An 8,290-nucleotide genomic window follows, 5' to 3' on the forward strand; every position below is an offset into this window, starting at 1 on the left:
CATAATTTTTTGAGTGAGGGAATCCATATCTATACATGTTCTTGTTTTCAAGTGTTTTTTGTTTTTTTTTTCAGTTAAGGGGAAGAGGAGAGGCTTTTAGTCTGGTGGGTTTTTTCCCCCATAAAATATCCCTTATTGGATAAGTATTTATTGAACAACTTAAATGTGTTTTTTAAAAATGGCTTCTTATAACTTGATTTTTTGGGGAAAAGTACATCGTTGAGAAGGAATCATAAACATCTGTCTCATAGTAGTAGAGTCAGAGTTTTGAGCTTAGAAAATTAATTCAGTGGATCCTTTTAAATAGTTATTTAAAAATTTTCTTGTTCATTTTCAAAGCAATTATTCTCAACCACTAGAAAATACCTAAATAGTTCTTCCATATTGCTTTTTAATGTAGTCTATTTAAAAAAAAATATTTCTTAGCTAACATCCCAAATGGAGTAATTCCATTTCTAAAAGAAAACACTCTATCTTGGCTATTTTCCAGGTGAATTTTCCTTGAAAAAATATATGCATTCATTGTTGTTCTTTGTAGATGAGCAAAGGGATTACTAAGTGGCAAATACTGCCCTTTAGAAAGGGGAAGGAGATTTAATGTTGCAAGTAATGCTTAGTAAAAAATATTTTTAAATTATAGCAAATATATATACAGTCTATCTACGTGCCAATGTTTCTACATTACATTAGAGCAAATATTTATATACTCTTTCTACATGTCAATGTTCTACATTATATTATTTAATCCTCACAACAATCCAATGAAGCAGATACTGTTATGCCCATTTGGCAGACAGATAAATGTTACAAAACCAGTAAGTGACAGAGCCAACATTTAAAGCCAGATGTTCTGCTCCAGAGTCAGTGCTCTTAACCACCATGATGTACTTCCCTTCTAAGATGACTAGTCCAAGGACAAGTGAATTGACTTTTCTGTTCTCTATTTGTGCTATACAGATGTGGAAAAGGAAGCTTTCTCAGAGCCTCCCTAGAATCCAGAAGGGAGGCAAAGAAGCAAATTGACAATTACAAAATGCACAGGATGGTTTAGAAACAGGGAAGAGAGCATTTTATATGGGGTGTTGGAAAATTTTCCCTGAAGGCATTACATAGTTGGAATCTTTTATGCCTAGAGACTTAGGGCTCTCCCAAACATAATTACAAGCAAGAAAGAAGCTTTACATTATTACTGCTTGGATCAGGGAAGATATAAACCATTCTAACCATTCTTCGAGCTAATAGTGTTATTCAAAGGAGCTGGAACCTATAGCTTCTATTTTTGCACTATACAGTATAGTAGCCTCTAGCCTTACGTAACTTCTGCACTTGAAATATGGCTAGACCAAAGTGAGATGTATTGTAAATATATCACATTATTACAAAAAGAACGAAGGTAGAATATCTCATAATTTTTAATATTTGTTACATGTTGAGATAATACTTTAGATATAGTGGGTTAAATGTAACATACTAATTTGGTATTTCTTTTTAGTTTTTTAAATGTGGCTACTGGAAATTTTAAAATTGTATTTGTGGCTCATCTTTGGCTCACATTATATTCCTCTTGGGCAGTGCTGATACATAGTAAGAGTGGCTAGCAGAACTCATTTCTAACTTGAATTTTATTACATACATTTCCTAGGATCAACAATCAAGTGTTGAGAAACATTAGCATGTATTTAAAATAATAGATGTTGTCAGATATCTATGTAACTTCATGAAATTCAAGATTAACAGAAATGTAACAAAATCCACTGAGAGGTATGTTTGCATATAAATGAATGTGAATAGTACATCTATAAGCTACATCTAGAAACCTGGACCCACAGGGCCAGAACTTGGAAAAATAAATACGTAAGAGAGTGAATTCAGGGAGTTGGTGAGGATTAAAATAAATGAAAACTGAAAATATGCCCACTTCACTGATATGATGTTTTTTCAGGCTACTGGTGCTGACAAACCTGCCATCCGTTTGATGTTGGGAAGTGAAAAAGTGGAGGAAAGAAACCTGGTATGGAGATAAATACAATTTTATACACTGAGATTCAAAAAATTTAACTATTTGACACCAGTATTGTGGGTCTATGTGGGTGCATTCATAGATGCTCATCTGTTTTCAGGTTAATGGACGTGGCGTAGAAAATATCTCACAAACTTAGCATAGCATTAGAATCCCCCATGTCTGCCTCCAAATTTCCTTTCCAGTCTCCTCTGTGAGCACATCACACCATGTACCCTTTCTCCAAACAGCCTGGACAGTTTTCTGTTCCCTCAAACATCTTATGTAGTCATTCCTTTGTTGTTTCTTCACACAAAGAAGAAACATTTTCTTTCATTTTCTGCCTATCACAATTTTATTCACCCTTTAAAACCCAGCCCAAATACCAAATACCAGTCCCATTGAAGGCTTCCTTATTTTTTAATGCTAATTATTCACAAATGTTATTAAGGGTCAGCAATATCCTGGCCCAGTGCTAAGCCCTGGAGCTCAGAGTCCCCACCTTCAAGAAGCTCATAATCTTAACAAGGGAGACGGGAAAAAGTGCACAGCAGAGTGTGAGAGGTGTTATAAGACGAGTCCATTCTCCACCCTGCTATGACATTGATCTTTCAAAAATGCAAGTTGATTACACTGCTGCTGTTCTTAAGAGCCATCATTTGCCAGATATTCTGAAAAATTTGCACAAAACTCTGTAAAGATGTGTTACAGCATTGTTCATTCTACCTCTCCCACTTGTTGTGTGTCTATGGGGCAAGTCCTCTGGGAATCATTTTCCTCAGATGTAAAATGGATGATAATAATAGTTTCTATCCAGGACGGTTGTATTGAATCAGTTAATACATATAAAGTACTTAGAATAGTGCCTGGCACATTCCAAGCAATCCATAAATATTAACTATCGCTATTAACAACAAAAGACTGGAAATTACCTACCTGACTATCAGTGTGGGCCTAGCTACATTAAAATAATGAGGTGATATGGGCCAACACACCATATCTCCCAGTCTTATTTTAAATTTGCTCCCATTTGAGGGCTAGAGTGTGTGTGTATGTGGTTGTATATGCATAACAGAAAACTCTTCTAGAAGGATATTCAAGTAAATGTTAATAGGCATCACCTCTGAGGAAGGCACTGGTGGTTTAATGGGGAAGGAAGACCCACTTTTCATTTTATAACCATTAATACAGTTTGAATTATACTGCCATGTGCAATGTTGTTTTTCTAATTATTGAAAAAACCAGATAATTTCCTTATGAGTCTCAGAAGGAAAGGAAAGAGTGGGAACTAGAATCCAAATTTTCTAACACCAACACCCAGTGCTTTTTAAATTATATTCAATATTAGTAACCCCAGTGAGGAACCACGTAGTCTAATTGAAAGAAAAAAAAACCGTAAGTGTATTGTGCACATAGCATATGGCATTTAACAGACAGGGAACAGATAAAGCTCAGAACGGTTAATAATTAACCTAAGGTCACACACTGGGATCACTGGAGCTGGGATTCTTCCCCAGATCCTCCTGACATCACCAAAATGAACCCAGAATCAAAAATGTAGGTTCAATACTGTCTTTCCTTCCTTATTTATTTTTTTTATTTTTTGCTGCTCACAGCCTTGTGAGTTGTGCAAAGGGAATGAACTAAAACCTGTGAAAGCATTGTACACAAATGCCTGGCACATAGTAAGTGCACCACTGCTCGGTTGAATTGGATTGTTGTTTCTTTCCCTCTTTACTTCTGGATATTTATTCCATGACTAATGCGAATGTTGTTCTACCCAACACCCACTGCCTCAGAGATTATGTTCACCTGATATTTGTAGGAGAAGCACATCATCTAAAAAATTCCATTTCTAAAAGCTCTATACTCAGGCGTGGGAGGTAACCAGTCCTCCACATTAATGCATGTCCTCCTGTTTACTCCTTTGGCTCTGAAAGCTCATGTGGACTCTTTGTGAAGGCAGTCATTAATCCAGAGTGGGAGAGAAAGAGAGGGTTTCAGAGAAAAATTACTCGTAATTGCAGAGCTCTATTAGTGTGTTTTTCTCTGCAACCTGGAGCTGAACATTGTGAAATGTATTTGTTCCCAGTGTAATTTAAATGTGAATTAAGCAGTGTTATTAGGCCAGGCTGTTTGAGGACAAGGCAGTTTATCACGTTTGGAATTATTGCTTGAAAATGTCCACCTGAGTGAAAAATGCCTCCTATCCTGCTGGTAGAAGGACTCCTTAAGACACTAACTATGATATCAGCTCTGCTATTCTTAACTAGCTGGCAGCCTCTGGAAACTTCTGTGGACTGCAGTTCTTTTCATCTTGGAAATGAGAGGATCTCATACTCAAGGTCCACAGTGGGCAAGTAGGGAGTCTAGTTGAGGGTATGCGGGAAGATTATGACCATCTATAGGGAGCTACCTCTACTCAGTTCTACTGGGAGATGTGGACCCAGTGTTACAAGTTTTTTCTGATTTTGGGGGGAATCTCACAATTTTTAAACAATGACAATTAATTAGAAATTGTTGGCACAAAAACAGACACATAGATCAATGGAACAAATCTATAGAGAGCCCAGAAATAAACTCATGCACTACGGTCAATTAATCTACGACAAAGGAGGCAAGAATATACAAGGGAGAAAAGGCAATCTCTTTAATAAGTGGTGCTGGGAAAACTGGACAGCTACATATAAAAGAATGAAATTAGAACATTTTTTCATACCATATAAAAAATAAACTCAAAATTGATTAAAGACCTAAATGTAAGACCAGAAACCATAAAACTCCTAGAAGAAAAGATAGGCTGAACACTCTTTGATATAAATCGCAGCAATATTTTTTTGGCTCTGTCTCCTTAGGCAAAGGAAACAAAAGCAAAAACAAACAAATGAGAGCTAATTAAACTTAAAGTTTTTGCACAGCAAAGCAAACCATCAATAAAACAAAAAGACAACCTACTGAATGGAAGAAATACTTGCAAAGGATATGTCCAATAAGGGGTTAATATCCAAAATATGTAAACAGCTCATACACCTCAATATCAAAAAAAATCCAAGTAAAAATGGGCAGAAGAACTGAATAAGACACTTTTCCAAAGAAGGCATGCAGATAGCCAACAGGCACATGAAAAGATGCTCAGCATCTCTAATCATCAGAGAAATGCAAGTCAAAATAATAATGAGATATCACCTCACTTCTGTCAGAATGGCTATCATCAAAAAAGAAAAAATCTGCAAATAACAAACGTTGGAGAGGATGTGGAGAAAAGGGGACCCTGATACACTATTGGTAGGAATGTAAATTGGTGCAGCCACTATGAAGAACAGTATGGAGGTTCCTCATAGTACTAAAAATAGAACTACCATATGATCCAGCAATTCCATTCCTGGGTATATATCTGAAGAAAATGAAAACACTAATTGGAAAAGATATATGCACCCCAATATTAATAGCATTCTTATTAACAATAGCCAAGGTATGGAAGCAACCTAAGTGTCCATCAACAGATGAATGGATAAAGAAGAGGTGATATATATACGCATAAACATAATGGAATACTACTCAGACATAAAAAGAATGAAAATTTGGGGAGTTCCCTGGCAGTCCAGTGGTTAGGACTCAGCACTTTCACTGCCATGTCCCGGGTTCAGTCCCTGGTCAGGAAACTAAGATCCCGCAAGCTGCTTGGCATGGCCAAAAAGAGAAAAGACATTTTGCCATTTGCAGCAACATGGATGGGCTTGGAGGGCATCATGCTAAGTGAAACAAGTAAGACAGAGAATGACAAATGCTGTACGATATCACTTATATGTGGAATCTAAAAAAATCAACAAATTAGTGAATATAACAAAAAAAGGAAGCAGACTCACAGATATAGAGAACAAATTAGTGGTTGCCAGCAGGGAGAGGGAAGGGGGAAGGGGCAATATAGGAGTAGGGGGTTAAGAGGTACAAACTATTAGGTATAAAATGAGATACAAGGATATATTGTACAACATGGGGAATATTGCCAGTATTTTGTAATAACTATAAATGGAGTATAACCTTTAAAAACTGTGAATCATAATATTGTATACCTGTAATTTATATACTACTGTACATCAACTCTGCTTCAATGAAATTTAAATAAATAAATAAAAGTATTAACATAATCATATTCTGGCTGAACAGTTTATTATCAAATACTAGTTGAGGTGCTAGAATTTTTGCTTCTGTTTATGGCTATACTAGTGATATGTGTTCCCTCTTTAATTATCTCAAACTCATGAGAAAACACCTTCTATAAAAGATTGTATTCTCACCCTCACTTGGTTATATAGCACTCACCACCTCCATTCCCACCAAGAATTTCTGAGAGCCCCTTGAATTACAACTATATACAAATTGTTCAGCCAAGTGCAGTCCCACTTGGCATCTACCATGTTCTTCCTGAGCTACTCAGTCTCCCAATAACAAAGTCCAAAGCTAAGTTCACATGATGCTGTTCCCAATGCTCGAAAATGTCGGGATTTTATGCAGAAGTTGGGATAATTGCCTTGTCTCAGATTCTGTGTACTTTGTCACCTGGTCCCCAAAGTAGCACGACTTATTCTAGAATCTTACTAAACCTCTTATGAAAACAGAATCTTCATCTCTAATCCTAAACCATAGCTCAACATCAAACTTTTTTCTCTTTCCTTGCAACCCACACACCCACATCCCTTCTTTGCCTAACTCAGTTTAACCCTCACTGCCTCAGTTAAACCTTCTCTGATTGTCCAGACTGGGTTATTTCCCCATTGTAAGTTCCCATCACACCTTGTCTTTCCCCTTTGCATTGTTATTTGTTTAATGGTTTTGCAACCAGATAGAGTATAAGATTATGAGCATGAGGCCATGAGTGGCTTTTGCTCACTGGTGTACCTCTAAAGTCTAGCACAACGCCTGGAACTTAATAGGTGCTGAATAAATACATATTAATGGAGGAAGTCACATTTTATAAAGGAAATTGAGGCTTAGAGAGGTTAAGTATCTTCCCAAGGCACAGAGCTAGTAAGGGGCAGAACCAGGATTCAAGCCTAGATTTGCCCGATTCCAAAAGCCCTGATCTCCTAACCACCATAACCAAGAGCATAGCCTCATGTTCTATTCCCAAGTTCACTCTCCCAAGGGAGAGCACAAGTCAAACAAATCTGAAGGTAGGATTTTGTTCTTAAGTCAGAGTCATCAACCAACTTTTCTGTGCAGATCGAAAACAAGAGCTAAATATATGCTTTGAAGTGCAATTACCCCATTGTTGCCGGGAAACTTGTCATTCTGAGGTTGGCTTCATCAGGTATGAAGCAGAGAAGCTTCTGGGATGTCAGATCCTAGTAACAGACCAAAAGATTTCCTGGCAGAATAAGAAATAAAATTCTCAAGTAGACTTCTTACCTCCCCAGAACACATTGGGGAGGATGGTGTCACCACAATGTCTTGGAACTGATACATGATGACAGGCCAGGAGCTTGAGGAGGCCATGGCAGGTGCCACAGATGAAAAGGAAGCACGTTCAAGACCCAAGCAGGTACAAGTGAGCCACCCAATGGGGCCCCTAATCCAAAGGGAGATATTTGAAAAAATATTGTTATTAATAACAACCAACTTTTATTGAGCTCTCCATCCATCTGTCTAACCATCCATCCATTTATCCAATCATCAAACTTCATCCATCCATCCATCCCATCCATCTCCATCCATCCCTATCCATCCACCTATCCATCCCTATCCATCCACCTATCCATCCCTATCCATCCACCTATCCATCCATCCATCAACCCCCACCCATCAAATGTTTACTTGGGACCTATTAGGTACTGGGGACTTTTTTAGATGCTGAGGATATAGAGATGAATGCAACAGACTGAGCCCTTGCCCAGATGGAACATACATTCTATTGGGATGGAGAGTAGAGGGAGGAGACAATGAACAGATACATAAATATTATATAATATAACCTCAGTGATAAATGTCATGAAGAAAAATAACACAGGATGAGGGGATCAAGAATGTCAGGGGAGTTTTTTAGATAACATGGCCAGGACACTTTGTTAAGCACGGGACAAAAAACGTGATTGCACTTGTTTCTCCTCTGCAGTACATACCAGTTTTCCTACAGAGGAGGAAACTGGATGGTAGTAAATTAACTTGTGTCCAAGAGTTAAGAGTCAAGCTCAAGCCCATCTGATGCCAAAGCCTACAGTCTTGCCACTGATGTGCAATCCTAGGGATTTGGGCTGGTCAAAGCTGAGTCAGATAAATGCTGGTTTGTTGCTA

The sequence above is a fragment of the Grampus griseus genome (assembly GCF_964374135.1).
Source record: "Grampus griseus genome assembly, chromosome: 1".
Classification (NCBI taxonomy): domain Eukaryota; kingdom Metazoa; phylum Chordata; class Mammalia; order Artiodactyla; family Delphinidae; genus Grampus; species Grampus griseus.